The following is a 20,354-nucleotide window of genomic DNA, read 5'->3' as shown; positions in this document are numbered from 1 at the left end:
GCACAAGAAGTGGCTGAAGGGCTCATACTGTTGCTGTATATAATTATGTTATAATTAGTCACAATTAATTTTGTTCAAATACAAGATTATCATACATTGATCAGGACTTGGGGCAGGCCCAAGTCACGACATCACCGGTAGAAGGTAGAACAGTCCTAACCCGGGGATGGCTCCTTGCAGTGTCCCAAGTGTGAACGGCAAAAACACCATTCCTATCCTGGGACACTGAACAGCTGATTTAGTGGGATGCAAGTGTAAAAGGGGCTTAGAAATACAAATGGCTAAATAGTTTTAAAATGTTTCAATTCATTGGGACTCCAAAATTGTCAATATTGATGCTAATAACTCTAATGTGTTCAAGAGAAACTTCTTTACCCAAAAGAAATGTTACGTGGAAGCTGCTATGACAAGAACAATTAAGGTTAGCAGGATTTTTGTTTTAACCTTCAGTAAAAGATTCTGGTTTGAGTTTGATATCCAGTCTTTACTGACCAAAATATGGCCTCTTTAAAAACAATTATCTTCCAAATTTAAAATAACTAAACATTTTTTTTTAAAGATATTTACAGATTAGGAGCTTTTTAAATTCCTTGGTAATAAAACTCTCTCAAGATTTGGAATTAAAGATGATAGAGAAGATTTATAATCTTAAACCTAATACTAAAATGTTAATATCAGTTCTCTAAGAGATATTATTGATGTTTTGTGGTGATTCCCTGGACAAAACTAAGAAACGATGGGAGCAAGATTTTCAACAAGAGTGTTCTGATGCTACATAGGATTCTTCTTTAAATTGGTTAATTCATCTTCTTTATGTGCCCGGGGAATCAGAGGCGGGGAATCAGGGGCGGGGAATCAGGGGCGGGGAATCAGGGGCGGGGAATCAGGGGCGGGGAATCAGGGGCGGGGAATCAGGGGCGGGGAATCAGGGGCGGGGAATCAGGGGCGGGGAATCAGGGGCGGGGAATCAGGGGCGGGGAATCAGGGGCGGGGAATCAGGGGCGGGGAATCAGGGGCGGGGAATCAGGGGCGGGGAATCAGGGGCGGGGAATCAGGGGCTATGGACAAAGCAATAAATATGAATTGAATTTGGAAATTGGTTAATTTGTAGCTCATGTCCATAAGGTTCCCCAGCAGATACAACATTGGATCTGGAGGAAATGCTACCTTCGTTATCCTGGTTAGTAAGTCGGCCAAAATGGGGCGACCTTTGCACAGACCAGGTTGCATGAATGAATGTTCCCTGTTCCACTCCAACGCCTTTGGATTTGCCTTGTGAATCTTTTGTGGTGTGAGGTAGAGCTGGTGCAGAAGTTTGCATTGAACCTAGACTTAATAACTGTTGTCACACCCTCTACATCAATCCGACCAACATCTCTCCTCAATTGTGATGCCCGGGTCTGACTCCCATCTCTCTTGATCTACATAGCCCCTGCTTGGGGCTTTCACCTTGGAGTACTGAGTACATTCTTGATATAAATTTGGGTGTGCTTCCCAGTCGAAGCATCCCTTCAACCTCATTAGGTTCTTAACTGGAGGAAACAGTGAAAGGTCCCTTAAGACAAATCATATTTCCCCTTTAGGTGCTCAAAGGACATAAACTGTCTTCCCTCGTAGCAGTCCTCAATATATGTGATCCCCTACTGATGCAAATCTCCAGGATTTTATTGCTCATATTCATGGGCACCAATTCATTACAAGTCAGTAGCGCCGATATTTCCACTTTCTCTCCAATAAATTCATTGATCTCGTGCCTTGTCTTTAGTTCTTTATACTAAATCCTTTTCCTGCCCTGTTTGGAATAATTAAGTCAGCTGATTTAAATTTAGAAGAGCCGTTGCTCTTCTTATTTCCAAAAGAGCTATACTTACGAGATAGAAGGATGCCGTCTCTCCTACACAGACTCAATGTGATGCATGCTTGACTCTGGAAAAAAAATTAGATGCTCTACTAATGTAATGAACTTTAATTTTCTAAATTTATGGGGTCCTTTACTTAATTATTTTCAGAATTTATAAGATTATTGCATCCCATTTTACAGTTTAGTTGTCCTTTCATGCCTTAATGAAATCTATGTTCAATCATAACTTCACAAGGATTAGATTATTAGAATATGTGTGTGCGAGTCTATAAAAATGGTAATATAGATAAAAAATAATATATAAATAAAAACAATAAAAATATTGGAAAGAGGTTAGCAGTATTTAAGTGAATACAAGATGAAAAAAGAGGATAGAAGGCTTTATAAATACAGGCTCATAGGGCACAATTCTGGAGAGGAAGGGAGAAGGCTCAGAGGTTGTGGGTATGCATTGGCATGAACGACACAGATAGAAAGAGGCGCAATGTCCGGCAATGTGAGTTTTGGCAGATAGGCAGTTGGTTAAAATGCAAGACCACTGAAGTCGTATTTTCATGATTATTAGTTGTGCTCTATACTTGGCAAAGTAGAAAAAGAATAGGACAGATCAATGTGGTGCAGCAGTTGGGGAAATGGACTCAAATGTAGAGGATAAATGAAGCAAGTAGTGAGCAGAGCAGACAGAGGCAAGTTAGTAAGCATGGGAGGACCAGCAACCACTACTGCACTTACTTTAATGCAAGGAACCTACAGGAAAGTCAGATGAGTTTAGAGCATGGATGGATTAGTGACTGGAATTATAAAGATTGTGTAATCATGGAAAACTGGTGGGGCACGGCGTGGACTGGCAATAATGTCCCAGAGTACATAAATCTCACACCTGGCATATCCTGGAGGGGCTGACAAATGAGCTGATATGCAGAGCATTTAAGAACAAGAAAGACATGATCATTTTGCAAGAGTTATTCTTTTCCCATATTGTCTGTGATTTCTGTAGAGCAAGCAGTTTAAGGGTAATGTAATTTGTTAGGGTACTCAAGGAGGTTTTTTTTGAGACAACATATAGAGAGTCTACTATTATATGTTGGGGCAGTACTTGACCTTGCCTTAGGAAAAGAAATTGGGCAGGTGGTGGAATCAGTATGGGGATGAGGAGAGAAAATATTAAGGGATGAGATTTATGTACATTTGGAAAGGCCAGGTCTGTTCAGGGATAGCCAGCACAGGTTTTTTTGCAGAAAATCCAGCCTCATTAATATGAATTAGTTTTTGTTTTGAGGAGATAAGTGAGAAGTCTGATGAAGACAGGGTGACAGGCTCTATATGGACTTTAGTAAGGCTTATGGCAAGTGAGCTAGCTAATTTGATCCAAACTTAGCTTGGCAATACAAGGTGGAACACATTGGAGGAAAGATCCATTCTGTGACAATGGCATACTGTAGGCATTGGTGCTGGGACCTTTGTTGCTTGTGATAAATTTATGTGAATGTAGGAGATATGATTAGCAAGTTTGTGGATAGCAGCGATGTTGGTGGTGTTGTGGACAGTGAAGAAGTTTAAAGATCCAGATATAATACAAATGTTGGGACTTTAAGTTGCAAATTTACAAAATACTGGTTAAACTGCACATGGAGTATCACAGTTCTGATCACCACACAGATGGAAGGATGTGGTTACACTGGAGAAAATGCAGAGGAAATTCATTAGAACTTTGTCTGGATTGATTGACTTTAGTTACAGGATAGATTGGATTGGCTGGGTTTGTTTTCCCTGAGGCAAAGGAGGTTGAGGGATGACCTATGGTGGTCGAGCAAAACTTCTGTTATCTGGAATTCAAGCAACTGACAAAAAAAATTGAAGAACCAAATAAATAAATAAATAGAGATGGAATGAATAAGAATAAAAATTTAAATACAAGTATAACATTGTAAAAATAAATGTTCTCTGAAGTAACATATAAACCTTTGATGGAGATGGGAGGGCGTTGCTTGTGCTTTGCGTGTTTCAGCTGTTTGAATAAAGTTGTGTTTGAATAAAATGGTGTTAACCAGGGTGAAGAGCTGGTTGATGCCACACGCCTTTGGGGTGACTCTCTTAAAGTGTCTCCTTATCTCTGCTTAGCAAGAGTTTTTATATTTATTAATATATTAAGAATATTAGTAAGGCTTTATCTGTAAACTTGAGGGCGGGTTAGTTACCTATTATGTTATTGTTCATCTTTCAGGCAGCAACGTGGAGGGGAGGAACCTGCAGATGCAGCGACGATTAAATGTTTTCAAAGAATGTGACAGAAAATAAAGTAAAAGGCTTTAAGGTTGATATATTCATGCCAGTCAAGTTTGTAAGTACAGCATAGTATTTTTGACTTTTAAACTTAAGCAGGTGCATAATTTAGACATTGTAAGAATAAGTCTCAAGCAACCAGAAAACTTGCTGATTTGGCATCTACCAATCTGCATAGGTGCCGAATTCCAGGGGTTTACCGTATTTTAAATCACAAGTATAGATAGGGTAGATAGATTATTTTAAATTCTTATTATGCTAGGGAAATCAAAGGCAAGTTGGCAATGGTTTAAGGTGAGTGAAAGAAGTTTTAAAGAGGATTTAAGGGAAAAGTTTATATTTAGTTTAAACACTGAACTCACTGCCAAAGGAGATGGTGGAGTCAGATACGATCATCACCTTTACGATATATTTAAAAAGGTATATTTAAAAAGGCTCAGAAGGGTATGGGGCCCAAAAAAAATGTTTGGTCAGGGTTCAACCATCTACAAAGAGGAACTGGGGGACTTACAGCTATGGAAAGAAATGGACAGTCAATATTATTGTTGGGACACATTTATGAGACTTAAGATGGGAAGGGCAAATATCAAGCATTAAAAAGGAAAAAGTGCATACTAGGGAAGAGTCACTTGGCAATTAGGAGACATCTAATATCTGACAACTTTTTGCCCATCCCCAACCATTCTCCCCACCCTTTTTATTTTGTCATTGCCCTTCCCACCTTCGTCTTGGTAAAGGGTCCCATTCTGAAAGATTAATTGCACACTTTTCTCCAAGAATGCTGCCTGACCCACCAAGTCCTTTCAACTCTTCTTTGATTGGCCATAGAAGCATATGGACCTAATAATGCTATGTAGGATCAGGATAGGAGGGTGAAAGCTTGGCATAAATGTTGTGGGCCAAAGGGATTGTTTCTCTGCTCTACAGCACAAGAACATGTACATCATTGTACATGAACTTGTACATCACTGATGTACAAGTCTAGAACATAGGAACATAGGAAGTAGGAACAGGAGTAGGCCAAAAATGGCCCATCGAGCTTGCTCCGCCATTCAGTACGATCATGGCTGATCTAATTTATGACCTAACTCTACCTACCTGCCTTCTCCCCATATCCCCTAATTCCTCTATCATGTAAAAATTTATCTAACCGAATTTTAAATATGTTTAATGAGGCAGCCTCAATCACTTCCCTGGTTAGAGAATTCCAAACATTCACTACTCTCTGGGAAAAACTATTTTTCCTCATCTCTGTCCTAAATCTACTCCCCCGAATCTTGAGACAGTGTCCTCTCGTTTTAGTTTCCCCGGCCAGCTCAAAAAACCTTCCTACATCTATCCTATCCATACCCTTCATAATCCTATATGTTTCTATAAGATCTCCTCTCATTCTTCTGAACTTCAGCAAATACAATCCTAGACGATTTAATCTTTCATCATAAGTCAACCCCTTCATCCCAGGGATCAACCTAGTAAACCTCCTCTGGACTGTCTCCAAAGCCAGTATATCCTTCCTCAAATATGGAGACCAGAACTGGACACAGTACTCCAGGTGCGGTCTCACCAGTACCTTATACAGTTGCAGCATTACCTCCCTACTCCTAAATTCAATTCCTCTAGTGATGAAGGCCAACATTCCATTTGCCTTCTTAATAACCTGCTGCACCTGCGACCTAACCTTTTGGGATTCATGCACAAGCACTCCCAAGTCCCTCTACACAAGAGCATGCTGTAGTTTTTCACCCTTTAAATAATATTCAGCTCTTTTATTTTTCTTGCCAAAGTGGATAACCTCACACTTACTAACATTGTACTCCATCTGCCAGACCTTTGCCCTCTCATCCAGCTTAACTATATCCCTCTGCAGACTCTCCACATCCTCATTACAATTTGCTCTTCCTCTCAATTTGGTGTCATCCGCAAACTTGGCTACACCACATTTTGTCCCCTCCTCCAAGTCATCAACATAAATGATGAACAGTTGTGGGCCTAACACTGACCCCTGCGGCACCCCACTTACCACTCTCTGCCAACCTGAAAAACTCCCATTTATCCCGACTCTCTGCCTCCTGTCAGACAACCAATTTTCAATCCAGGCCAATATACTTCCCCGGACTCCACTTTCCTGTAACTTACTGATAAGTCTCTTGTGCAGCACCTTATCAAACGCTTTCTGGAAATCCAAATATACAACATCAACCTGTTCCCCTCTATCCACCACACCCATTATAACCTCAAAGAATCCTAACAAGTTTGTCAAACAAGATCTTCCCTTTCTAAAACCATGCTGCGTCTGCCTGATTGAACCCTTGCGTTCCAAAAGTTTCACTATTTCATCTTTAATGATGGCTTCAAGCATTTTTCCAACTACAGATGTCAAGCTAATTGGCCGATAATTTCCAGTCTTCTGCCTACATCCCTTCTTAAAAAGTGGCGTGACATTTACTGTCTTCCAGTCTGCCGGGACCTGCCCAGAATCCAAGGAATTTTGGTATATGACCACCAATGCATCAACTATAACTTCTGCCGTTTCCTTCAGAACCCTTGGATGCATATCATCAGGACCAGGTGATTTGTCTGGCTTTAGTCCCATTAGTTTCTCCATCACTACTTCCTTTGTAACAACTATTTTATCAAGGCCCTCTCCAACATTCGCATACTTAACTCCACACTTGGGCATGCTGGACGTGTCTTCCACCGTGAAGACTGACACAAAATATTTGTTTGATGCCTCGACCATTTCCTCATTTTTTGCTACCAGTTTTCCTTTCTCATCCTCCAAGGGTCCTACGTTAACTCTGGCCACCCTCTTCTGTTTTATATATTTATAAAATTTTTTGCTTTCTGTTTTTTTATTTTGTGCCAATTTACTTTCATAATCCATATAACCATATAACCACTTACAGCACAGAACAGGCCAGTTCAGCCCTACTAGTCCATGCCGTAGCAAATCCCCACCCTCCTAGTCCCACTGACCAGCACCCGGTCCATACCCCTCCAGTCCTCTCCTATCCATGTAACTATCAAGTCTTTCCTTAAGATGTAACCAATGATCCCACCTCGACCACGTCTGTCAGAAGCTCATTCCACATCCCCACCACCCTTTGCGTAAAGAAATTTCCCCTCATGTTCCCCTTATAATTTTCCCCCTTCAATCTTAAACCATGCCCTCTAGTTTGAATCTCCCCCACTCTTAATTGAAAAAGCCTATCCACGTTTACTCTGTCTGTCCCTTTTAAAATCTTAAACACCTCTATCAAGTCCCCCCTCAATCTTCTACGCTCCAGAGAAAAAAGCCCCAGTCTGCACAACCTTTCCCTGTAACTCAAACCCTGAAATCCTGTCAACATTCTCGTGAACCTTCTCTGCACTCTTTCTATTTTCTTTATATCTTTCCTATAATTTGGTGACCAAAACTGTACACAGTTCTCCAAATTTGGCCTCACCAATGCCTTGTACAATTTCATCATAACCTCCCTACTCTTGAATTCAATACTCCGATTTATGAAGGCCAACATTCCAAATGCCTTCTTCACCACACCATCTACCTATTTCTTATTACCTGCTTTGTAACCCCTTGTTGTCTCTTAAAGTTTTCCCAATCTTCCAGTTTCCCACTGCTCTTTGCAGCTTTGTACACCTGTGCCTTCAATTTTATACTCTCCTTTATTTCCTTTGTTAACCACAGTTGATTTTTCCCTCTCTTGCTGCCCTGTCCTGACCAAAATATATTTTTGTTGAACATTACAAAATATTTATTTGAAAATCTTCCACTGTTCCTCAACTGTTTCATCAATTAGCCTGTGCTCCCAGTCCACTCTGCCCAATTCCTCCCTCATCCTATGGTAGTCACCCCTGTTTAAGCATAATATATTAGTTTTAGATCTAACTATTTCCCCTTCCATCTGAATGAGAAATTCAATCATACTATGATCGCTATTTCCCAGATGGACTCTGACTATTACATCATTTACTCTACCTATCTCATTGCACAACACTAGATCAAGGAGAGCATTTTTTCTTGTGAGTTCCTTAACATGCTGCTCAAGAAAGCTATCGTGGATGCATTCTATGAAGTCCTCTTCTAGATTCCCACGACCAACTTGATTTTCCCAATCTATGTGGAAGTTAAAGTCCCCCATGACTACTGCCGTATCATTATTACATGCCTCACTTATCTCTCTATTTATTTCCTGTGCCACTAAACTATTGTTATTTGGTGGGCGATAGATAACACCCACCAATAATTTTTCCCTTTGTTATTCTTTATCTCTACCCAAATGAACTCAACATTATGCTCTTTAGATCTTATATCATTCCTCACTACTGCCTGGAGCTTATCTTTGATTAAGAGTCCAACTCCACCTCCCTTACCATCCTGTCTATCTCTTTGTATCACCTTATACCCTTGAAAGTTTAATTCCCATTTAGGGTTACCTTGTAGCCATGTTTCCGTGATGGCTACCAAATCACAGGCATGGATACCGATTTGCGCCTCAAGTTCACTAACCTTATTTCTAATTTCTAATTCAGATAAAGTGCCCTTATGCTCTTTGTCCTTTTAATATCTAGTGACTTATGTAACCTTTTCTTTTGATTTTTCTGCCCACTATTTTTCTTTGTAATTTTCTTAAGACTATCATTGACCTGAAAACTCACTGCACCATCTGATTTTTTTACTTTCTCCTCCCAACATTACTTTTCCTATTTTACTTTTCTTGCCATTACTTTATCTTCCCTACCCTTTTTCGTATCACTCTGGTTCCCATACCCCTGCCAAATTAGTTTAAACCTTGCCCCACTGCTGTACCAAACATACTTGCCAAAAAGTCTGGTCTACCAATACTGTAAAGTTGTGTAACAAACCCGAAATCACATATCCTCTGATTCTTCATAAGTTAGCATTGGAAGATCCGCATGATATTAGAAAAATTGTACTTCTAACATGCATTTTAATCATAGAATTGACTTTTAAGCAAATACATGCAGATTGCCAATGTCCTTCAAACCGATATTCAATTCCCAGTGGTGAAAATACAGTATATAGAGAAAGCAGAAACTAAACCAGTTAAAACCAAAAAATAAAAGTTACAATATCTTAAAAGCTCTGTGCTTTTTTTCCCCAGTTCATTTTTATTATTTTTCTATTCACATTATTTAATGTACTTGTTTTACTTTTCAGATTAATGTGATCAGTCCTTAAGAATCTCTATTTTAAACTTTATTTTTAATCTGATTTTTTTTGTTCTGCTGGATGAAGGATGTTAACAAGGAGACCCATGGTTGTAATTCCCCTAACACTGTAAACTGAACATCTGGAAAGTACAATAAATAGAATTTCCAACCATTAAGTGATTAATTTTCACCTGCTAGAGAGCCCTGACTGGGAGCAGGAGGATCTGAACAGAGATTGCATAATTGCAAAATCTTTATTTAAATCAAAGCCTTAAACAAAATAGTTCTCAAGATATGCAGATTTTTTTTCTTCGTTTACTTTGTGTTTTTTCCTGCTTGCAACATCGTGTACTGTGTTGTAGGAAAGAAAACAAATTAGTTGTAAATTTCCTACTCACTGCTGAGTTGAAGTGAACTAATATCACCCTGGGTCACAAGTTCCCTGGATCACTTCCTGCTGATCTGATCTTTTCAAATCCAACTGCCTGAGTCACTTGACTCCAATTGCCCAGGTGCAGCCTTCAGATAAAATCCTGTTTGATGTCTGCTACAATGTATTTAAAATACCTTTTAATTGAAAGGTTCAGATGGGATTGGTCAATCCCATTTTAATTAACAATGAGAGGAACAGAGCAAGTCAAAGGAGGCCAGGATAGAAATTGGAGACAAAAATCAACAAGCTGAAATTTTGAAACATCAACAGATCATGCAGTTAAGCATTCAGCAGGTCACCCTGCATCAGTGGAGATAGAAAAACAGTCAATGTTTCAAATCGAAGACCAGAGAACTGAAAAAGTGACCTTGTTAAATTGCAGAGGAGGGAAATTGAAGGAAGGAAATGTCTGTAATAAGATTGCAGTTAAGGCTGTAAAAATACAGTACACAAAACCAATAGAGCGCTAATGACCCTGGTTTGAATCCACTGCTGTCTGTAAGGAGTTTGCACAGTCTCCCTGAGTCTGCGTAGGTTTCCTCCTGGCATTCAGTTTCTTCCCACCCTTCAAACATATGGAGGTTGTAGGTTAAAAGGGGTATTTTGGATGGGCCAGAAGGACCATGCTACATGTTTACATTTTTTTTAAATGTGCGAGAAAAACTCAGCAGGTCATGCAGCATCCAAGGAAAGCAAGAGGCAATCAACATTTCAGACCCTAGCCCTTCTTCAGGTGTGCTAAAAATCAGACAGATGCCCAAATAGGAAGGTGGGGAGGGGAAGGAGGGCATAAAAGGCTAGTAGGTGATAGGTGGATTCAGGAGGGAAGGGGAAAAAGAGAAAGGAGCAGAGAGGCAAATAGAGAGGGCAGAGAACTGAGAAAGGACAGGAAAGGGCTGGAGGATTGTAGTCTGAAGGATGAAGGAAAGGAATATGGATAGGGGGCCATTGGAAATTGGAGAAGTCCTGTGGGACTGCGCTTTTTTGTAGCGCGCCAGACCCTAGCATCTGCAGACTTCAGTTTACCTCCTCAAGGACATAAAAGTACAGTACCTGTTTTGTGTATTGCAAGAACAGAATGTTAATCTATAATACCAGAAAAGGCCATTGTTATTTATCACTCTATATTGGGGTAGAAGAAAACTATTTACCAGATTAAGATGAAGCACATTATCCTTCAACAGATATTTTGCAACCTTTTTTCAAAAAAATTGCATTATTTATCTTCCCCCTTTATATACATGTCACCTCCTTCCCTACAGTCCAGGTTAAATGGTCCATTCCTGAAACATTATCTGACCATTTCTACCCATGTATGCGGTCTGATCTGCTGAGTTCCCCAGTGATCCTTCATCTGCTCAACTTTCTTCCTTTTTTGCTAGTTCCTCTAATGCACACGTCAAACTCTGGCCCACGGGCCAAATTTGGCCCGCGATATAATTATGTTTGGCCCGCAAGATCATTTCAAAAATGTATTAGAGGTGGTCCGCCCTGCAGCGAGAGCCGATGCTGTTTTTTGGTAATGTCACCCCCACCATCCTCCCCCTTCATTGCACATCCTTCCCCATTGTAACACGAGAAGTCTGTCGATGTCATCAGCCGGCAAGCCAGTTGGAAGGCTCCCCGCACAACCAGTCACTTCTCCCACCTGTCGAGCGGTGCGGCGGATGGGCGAGTGCCTGTGATTTCCTGTCGGTGCAACGGGCATGGCAGGCTGCACACGGCCCCCGAGCAGCACAAGCCCCACGCGACTGGCACCGGAGAGCCCTTCCACAGCGCGAGCGCACTTCTCCCGGTCGCCACGGCCTTCAGCGCTTGCACCCGCGCGGACCCCAAGGACGGCTGGTTTGGCCCTGCACGTGAAGAGAAAGATGGTGGCTGTCCGCAAAGGCTGATCGGCAGCGCGCTGGGCCTGAGTGGGTGGGTAAGCAGGGGTGGGCAGAGGGTGTAGGTGAGGAGTAATGGGCAGGGGAAGTTATGGTGGTGCGAGGGGCAGTTAGAGGGAGGGATGAGTAGAAGGAGGGGTGGATAGGGAAGAGGTAAAAGGGAGGGGCAGGGCGAGTAGGGGAGGGGTGATTAGAGGGTGAGAGACGGGTAGAGGGAGGAACAGGTTGAGAGGAGAGGCAGTAGAGGGGCGTGTATAGGATGGGGTGGGTAGAGGCAGAGCGAGTGGAGTGAGGGGTGAGTAGAGGTTGGGTAAAGGACTGGTCAGGTAGAGGGATGGTGGGTTGAGGATGAATAGAGGCCTAGCGCCTGAGGAGTGAGCATGAAATGCTGAGTCCTGATGCAAACCAAAATGTGAATGCTGACTACATCTCCACAGGGACCAAATATGTTTCCCTCAGGTCAAGCAAAGGGTGAACTTGAGCTACCTACTCCTGACCTGTAACATTATCCTCCTAAAGTTAAATCCTAAAGTTTAACATTACATATGTTGAAAGAAGAGAAAACATGCAGATGTTGTTGAAAATTTTCAATAAATATTTAGTTCGGCCCTCGACTTAGTCCAAGTTTTTAATTTTGGCCCTCCATGAATTTAAGTTTGACACCCCTGCTCTAATGCATTAATTTTTTTTTTTAAACTTTATTTATTCGTTCAAAAAACAAATAATATATGACATACAGCAATTAAACATGAACATTTTTTATATATATATATATAAAAAAAAGAGTAAAGAAAGAAAAAAAGCCAACTCTCCTAAGGAGAGCCATAAAAAAAGAAAAAAGAAAGAAAATTAAAAAAAGTTAAATATACATATTAAAATCTAATCAATATAAATTGAAATGTAAATATTCCAAGTATAACAGCCATTTATTAATTAAAAAATTATAATTATCATGCGAAACATACGTAATTTTTTCCATTATTAAACAATATTTCATCTCATTATGCCATCTATCAATCATATTTGTATCTTTCCACATACTAGCAATACATTTTTTCACTACGGATAAAGCTAAATATACAAAAGCAAGCTGAAACTTATCTAATCCCAAGCCTTTCAGAGGTTGCAAACTACCCAATAAAAATACTGTTGGATCTAAAACTATTTTAATCTTATACAGATATTCTAAAAACAATTGAATTTTCTTCCAAAAAGATTGTATATGTATACATAACCAAACAGCATGAAAAAAAGTTCCAACCGTATCACCACATCTAAAACACAAATCTGATTCATTAAAACCATATTTTTTTAATTTTTCAGGTGTCAAATATAAATGATGTAAAAAAATTTAATTAATCATTGCATAACATGCATTCATCAATCTAGTTACACTATCATAACAAATATCTAACCAATCCTCTTCAGAAAAAGTAAAACCAATAATGCATTAATGTCTAACTTTATTCCCAGTCTACACATAATTCTTAAAAAGAATCTGCTGAACCGACTTAATTTTCCATTATTTTAGCTGGTCATGGCTTACCCATGGCGAACGCAACCAAGCCTCACCAAACATTATCAGTCGTCCAGCTCAACTAGTCATAAACCCAGCAAGGATTATTACAGAAGCTGTGATAAATCCCTGCTCCGGACTCATGAATAAATTTCCAAGACCATTGCAAGTAAGGTCAAACACCTATATTGCTTTGAAAAGCCTGAATACCCCATTGCAGCAAGAGGCACTGCTCCAAAGGAGTATCCCCTTGTCTCCAGTGATATTTACACATACAGAGTATGTGACAGTTTGTTTTTCAGTGCTTGTGGTTACATTGTTCTAACACAATTCCTGCTATCATAAAATATTCCATTGTAATTAACCCAACACAAAATATTTTTCGTCCTTAATCAAACAATTACTAACCTATGGCATGACCATAAAGCATCTGCTGATCACCTTAAAAAATACTGTGTGTCCTTAATCAATCAATTAGCAGTCTTCACCCAAGATACTGGAATGTTTTCTGGCAGGGTTCAGAGAAAATTTACTAAAATGATACCAGGATCGAAAGGGTTAGCATATGAGAATTTTTTGTCGGCTCTTGGACTGTACTCATTGGAGTACAGAAGGATGGGAGGGGACCTCATAGAGGCATTTTGAATGCTGAAAGTCCTGGACAGAGAAGATGTGGCAAGAATGTTTCCCAAGGTAGGAGAGTCCAGGGCAAGAGGGCACAACTTCAGGATAAAAGGGTGACAATTTAAAACAGATGCATAAAAATTTATTTAGTCAGAGGGTTGTGAGTCTATGGAATTTGTTGCCACAGGTGGCTGTGGAGGTGAGGCCATTAGGTGTATTTATGACAAAGATTGACATGTATTTGATCAGACAAAGCATCAAGGGTTATGAGGAGAAAGCAGGGAAGTGGGGCTAAACAGGAGGATGGATCAGCTCATGATTAGTATGGCAGAGCAGACCCAATGGGTCAACAGTCCTACTTCTGCTCCTATATCTTGTGATGACCTCAGAGTATGTGCTAATCACTTTAAAAAAAAAATACTTTTTGTCCGTAATCAATCAATTACTTATAGTAGTGTACAAATGAGGGCCAATAAGTGATCCTGGGTATATTTCACTAATTACATTAAAATCCCCGTTACCTGGAATTCAAACAACTGGCAAAAGAAATTGTGGAAAGTATAGGTAAAAATACTTTTAAAACCACTGCCTCCGGGTGGTCAGTTCACCAATCCATGCACCGTGCAATCTTAAGCAACTGGAAAGTTCACTTATCCAACATCTACCAATCCCCATAGGTGCTGGATACCAGGGGTTTTACTGTACACCAGTCTCAAAAGGACCCATTTAATCCAAACATGTGCCAGACACTTTTTAATCCATGTTGACACATTTTCTCCAACACTTTGGGCTTTTAATTTCTGCACACAACATAAATTCAGACTGTACAGCACTTGGCTCTCACTGCATCACAGGATTTTCTTGCGCTTAAACCACAGGAATGTAATGAACCCACGGTATTCTAATTCGAGCAAAAGTCGAAGGTACGAAGTAATGCACGCCATAAGCGGTGATCACACAAGGAAGCAATAAAAGAGGGAGAGGTATTTGGGGTAGAAGGGTAGTCTGAGATCAGAATGTCGATGAGCAGTCAATTGAGTGGAAATTGTTGCATTGACAAGTGAGGATGGGCTAAAATATATACCCGTCTGTGAGAATACAAGTGATGTCAAATCAAAATGGGAAAGGGTAGACTCTATTCCAAAACTCAACTGGCAGGTTCATGATAAAGGTAAGCTCAGGTATAAAGGTGAAACCCAACTTAGCCGTAGCCAGTCTGTACTCTAGCAGATCATTGAGACTTTGAGCATTCCATACCCAGCACAGGTATCAGCTCGTAACCCATCAGACTGGCATCTAATGACCAAGCACGACAGTGAAAACAGTGGCCACTCGCTGGAGGTTACACCTATTGTTGAAGTGTAGTGACACTCAAGGGGTTACCATTACAAGCATGTGACTGAGAACTTTTGAAATATAGAGAAACAGGATGTAAGGTGAGCAGCAGATGCTCTGAATTCATGCCAGTATCCAGGGTGAAAGTACATTATAACTCTGATTATCCAAAATGGTCAGGACTGGGTCTATGTCAGATAAAAGTTCTTTTTCTGAGAACTGGTCACTTTTTAAAAACAGACAAGTAGTAACAGCAAATCACTTGTATCAATGTTTATACAACAGCAAACAACTAGGGAAGGCTTTTTAAGCATGAAAATAATGTTTAATTCTCACCAAAACGATCACCGAAACGAACCCAATGCAGCTGCCAATCACTGAGACCACCCAACTGCAGCTGCCGCTGATCCCCGAGACGCTTTCCGGGCTGGTTGATGGGCTCCTGTCTCCCCGGTCACCAGAGCTCCCGACACCAGAGTTCCGACTCCAAATCCTCCCCTTGGTCTACCGCACACGTACACCAGGGAAGTAGGCCAAGGGGAGGATTCAGAGTCGGCACCTGGTGTGCTGAGGAGGGAAGGAAGGAAGGAAGAGGATAGGAGTGGAGGGAAGGCCACTGAGCTTGAGGTCTCCGCTCCTGGCTGGGAGCTCGAGGTCCCTGCTCTTGCCTGGTGGGGGGGGGCACTCTCCTTGATGTTGCACACAGTTTGAGAGGAAGTGTTGGAGAGAGAAGTCAATAGGGGAAGGTAAAGAAGAAATGGAAAGAGAGAGGAGAGGGAGTTACCTAAAATGAGGACAATCGTCGTTCTCCTTTCATGTCTGGTGAATTTTCTTTTTCTAATCTGTGAGGTCAGTTTGGATCAGAAAAAAATGTTGGATAAATAAGGATTTGGAGAATCTGATTTTGGATAATTGGAGTTATACTGTATTTATATTAATCACCTGGAAGAGGGAACAGAAGATAAAGTTTCAAAGTTTCCTGATGACAGAAATAGGTGGAAAGGCTGTGATTCTACCACAGAATATAGACTTGACTGGGTGAAACCCTAATAAATGGCACTTAATGTGGGAAATTGGGAGGTCAGTAAAAGGAATGAAAAGACCGTTTTTTTAATCTAAATGTAAAGAGATTTCAGATGAGTGAAGTTCAGAATGAGAGATCAATGTTTTTTTGTGAATGAATCAAAGAAAGTAGGCAGGTAGTGGCAATAGGAGCAAACTATATGTTGATTTTTATTGTGAAGGGCTTGTGCTTTCAGAATAGGGAGGGTTCTCATTGCAGTTGTACAAGCTTTTGGCAGAGCCACTTCTGCAATGTTGTGCATAATTTTTGGTCCCCTTACTAAAAAAAAATAGAAGCATTGGAGGTAGCCTAAAAAAGGTTCAGTAGGCTAAGAGCTTGGATAAGAAGGTTGTCCTATCAAGAGAGGATGGACAGTTTGCATCTGTACTCCTAAAGAGCTCAGAAGAATGAGGGGTGAACTTTCCTAAGGTTGCTTGAGAGGCGAGATGTTGAGATTTTAGCTCCTGGGAGATGAACCAACAAGAGGGTTCAGGTACCAAATAAGGGACCAGTCATTAAAACTGAGCAGTTCAGAAATTTCTGCTCTGAGGATAAGGAATCTCTGGAATTCTTAGCCCCAGAGTCTGGTGGAGGCCATCTCATTGGATAGAACCATAGAACGATTACAGCACAGAACCAGCCATCTATGCCCCTCTAGTCCGTACCAAACCATCTCTTTTACTAGTCCCACTGACCTGCAGCACCCCACAGATAGAACCATAGAACAATTAAATTTAAATTATTTAAATATATTTAAGGTGGACATAGATATTTGAAAGATCAAGAAATTGAGGGTTATGGGGAATGAGCACAAGAGTGGAGACCAGCGCAAATCAGCCATGATCATATCAAACTGCTGGGGAGACCTGTGGGGCCTGGAGGCCTTCTCCTGCTCCTATTTCCTGGTGTACTTTCAGATGTGGTGCCCAAGACCTCATGTTCAGCATTGGGTTCTCTTCAAAAGGACCCATAAAGTTGAAGTGAAGAGGGTTCTGACCAATATACATTCCCCAATTAATATCACAGTCTATTTTTGTGGATATTGTATTCCCCCACTTCAGAAATTCTTCCCTGGCTCTAAACATTGATGGACAACCCAAAGTTGTGAAAGACCCATTCTTTGATATTCCTCATTGTCACTGTACCTCACAACTTCCTTTATCACAACACCTCCCATAAATTCAAACCCCAACCAATTTCACCAATCAAAAAAAAATCCTCCATTTTATAGCCTTTTAGTTCTTAGACAAATCCTTGGGTTTTGTGAATATTAAGATACTGAATGAAGGCTATGCAAGCCTCTCTTTTCACAAGTGTGTGGGTAGATTGGATTATGGTACATTCCCACTATGTACACTGAACTTCGACATGTTCCCAACGAAGGTACAAAGTTGTTCAATTCCTTCCCAAATCCTCATGCTCCATTTTGAACATTTTTTGGGCCAGTGAATCACAGGAGTCTATGGGCATAAAATTTTTCTTAATGAAGGGCTATGGCCTGAAACATTGAAATTGATGCTCCACAGATGCTGCCTGACCTACTGAGTTGCTCCAGCATTTTGTGTGTTGCTTTTCAAGTAGACTTTAAGAATCATCTTGAATTTCTCCCTCTGCATCCCTGGTTATCACTTGTTTCTTTTTTATAAACTTTATTTAAAAATCTTTAAAAAAAAATATACAGTCCAATAACAAAAAGAAATCAATTTTGTACAAGTATGAAAAAGAAAATGAAAACCCCACCCCACCCACCCCATCAGCCAGCTCTCTTAAGGAGAGCCAAAGATATGAATAAAAAGAAAACTGAAAATATTTACAATAAATCAAAGTATATCTAAATGCATATACTCCAAGTAAGGAGACCACTTATTAACAAGAATAATTGCCATGCAAGTTATATATAATTTTTTCCATAAATAATACAAGCTTTCAATTCATTATGCCAGCATACTATATTAATCTCTATATTATCTTTCCAAGTACTAGCTACACATTTTCATGCTACAGACAACACTAAGCGTACAAATGCAATTTGAAACTTATCCCTAATCCCCTCAGAGACCACATAACCCAATTTTTAAAAAAAAATTGATGGGTCTAATGGTAATTTAATGTTATATAATTTTTCCAAAACTAACCTAATTCCTTCCCAAAATGGTGTACTTTAACACAAGATCAAACAGTATGTAAAAATGTTCCAGTACATAAACCACATCTAAAACAAGAATCCGAATTACTAAAACCATATTTTTTTCAATTTTTCTGGAGTTAAATATAACATAACATAATAACATAACAATTACAGCACGGAAACAGGCCATTAGGCCCTTCTAGTCCGCACCGAACCAAACACTCCTCTCTAGTCCCACCTACCTGCACAATGACCATAACCCTCCACCTTCTTCTCATCCATATACCTGTCCAGCTTTTTCTTAAATAATAAAATTGACTCTGCCGCCACTATTTCTCCCAGAAGCTCGTTCCACACCGCTACCACTCTCTGAGTAAAGAAGTTCCCCCTCATGTTACCTCTAAACCTCTGCCCCTTAACTCTTAACTCATGTCCTCTTGTTTCAATCTCTCCTACTCTTAACAGAAATAGTCTATCCACATCCACTCTGTCTATCCCTTTCATAATCTTAAATACCTCTATCAAATCCCCTCTCAACCTTCTACGCTCCAAAGAATAAAGACCTAATCTGCCCAATCTCTCCCTGTACTCTAGATGCTTAAACCCAGGTAACATTCTGGTAAATCTTCTCTGCACTCTCTTCACTCTGTTTATATCCTTCCTATAATTAGGCGACCAGAACTGCACACAGAACTCTAAATTAAGCCGCACCAACGCCTTATACAATCTCAACATCTCTTCCCAACTCTTATATTCCATGCAATGATTGATAAAGTCCAGCATACTAAAAGCCTTCTTCACCACCCTATTCACGTGAGTTTCTACCTTCAGGGAACGATGTACCGTTACTCCTAAATCTTTCTGCTCTTCTCTATTCATCAATGTTCTCCCATTTACTACGTATGTCCTGTTCTGATTCTTCTTACCAAAATGAAGCACCTCACACTTATTAGCATTAAATTCCATCTGCCATTTTTCAGCCCACTTTTCTAAGCAGCCCAAATCCCTCTGCAATCCTTGAAAACCTTCTTCATTATCCACTATTCCGCCTATCTTAGTATCGTCTGCATATTTACTGATATAATATTTACTAATATAACTGATGTAGAAAATTATAATTAATCATTCCATATCTTACATTCGTCAATTTAATTACACTATCATAACACACATCCTCCCAATTATCTTCTGGAAAAATATACATTAAATCATTTTCCCATTTAAGCCTAGATTTCTCCCAGTCCAGTTTATCCATATTACCTTGTAATACTTGATACATAACTGAAATATAACCCTTCTTTAGTATAGAGGAAATCAAAGATTCAAATTTTGACAATACAGGTAAATTCATCTCTTTACCATAATTAACTTTTACCAAAGCTCTAAGTTGGTAGTACACAAACAAAAAATTTACAGATATATCAAATTGTTCCCTCAATTGATTAAAAGAAAGAAACTCTCCTTCCTCAAAACAATCCTGCATTATCTTTATATCCTTAGAATCCCAACCCTTTAAATGATTATTAAACATTGAAAAAGGAATAAGCTGATTATTATATAATGGAATTAAAATTGATAATTTACCTTTCGATCCTAAAACCATACTTCTTTTAGTCCAGACCTTTAATAAATGTTTTAATACAGGCATATTACATTCCCGCAGCAAATTCATGTTCCATCAAAATATAAATTGATGTACCTCAACTTCAGAAATACAAGCCATCTCCACTTGCACTACTTGGAGGTTGATCCAAGTCCATCAATCTACTAACAAATTTCAACTGAGCTGCTTCGTAATAATTTTGAAAATGAGGTAACTGAAGTCCACCTAATGCATATTTCCATGTAAGTTTATACAATGTTACTCGAGGTAATTTACCTGTCCATAAAAACTCCCTCACCACTTTATTTAAATCCTGAAAAAAAAACTCTTTGAAAGGAAACATGGTATCAACTGAAACAATTATTGAATTTGAAGAAAAATATTCATTTTAATACAATTTACCCAACCAATTAAGGTTAACGGAAGATCTTTCCATTTAATTAAATC

At 39.7% G+C, this 20,354-nt stretch overlaps 1 protein-coding gene across 8 annotated transcripts in view; it reads right to left on the bottom strand.

The window, feature by feature from the left end:
- Positions 1-20,354, bottom strand: part of fam49bb (family with sequence similarity 49 member Bb) — a 212,746-nt gene that overhangs the window by 176,276 nt on the left and 16,116 nt on the right. For 3 of the 8 annotated variants that reach the window (XM_069920518.1, XM_069920521.1, XM_069920516.1), the window contains exon 2: positions 1,872-1,926. The exons of the other annotated variants lie outside the window; for them this stretch is intronic. The gene's annotated coding sequence lies outside the window, so the exon portion shown is untranslated. The remainder of the gene's footprint in view (positions 1-1,871; positions 1,927-20,354) is intronic. 8 annotated transcript variants of the gene reach the window in all.

This window comes from Narcine bancroftii, chromosome 2, assembly GCF_036971445.1.
Source record: "Narcine bancroftii isolate sNarBan1 chromosome 2, sNarBan1.hap1, whole genome shotgun sequence".
In the NCBI taxonomy this organism is placed as follows: Eukaryota; Metazoa; Chordata; class Chondrichthyes; order Torpediniformes; family Narcinidae; genus Narcine; species Narcine bancroftii.
Note: the sequence above shows the minus strand (reverse complement) of the source record. Positions and strands in the feature narration are given on the sequence as shown.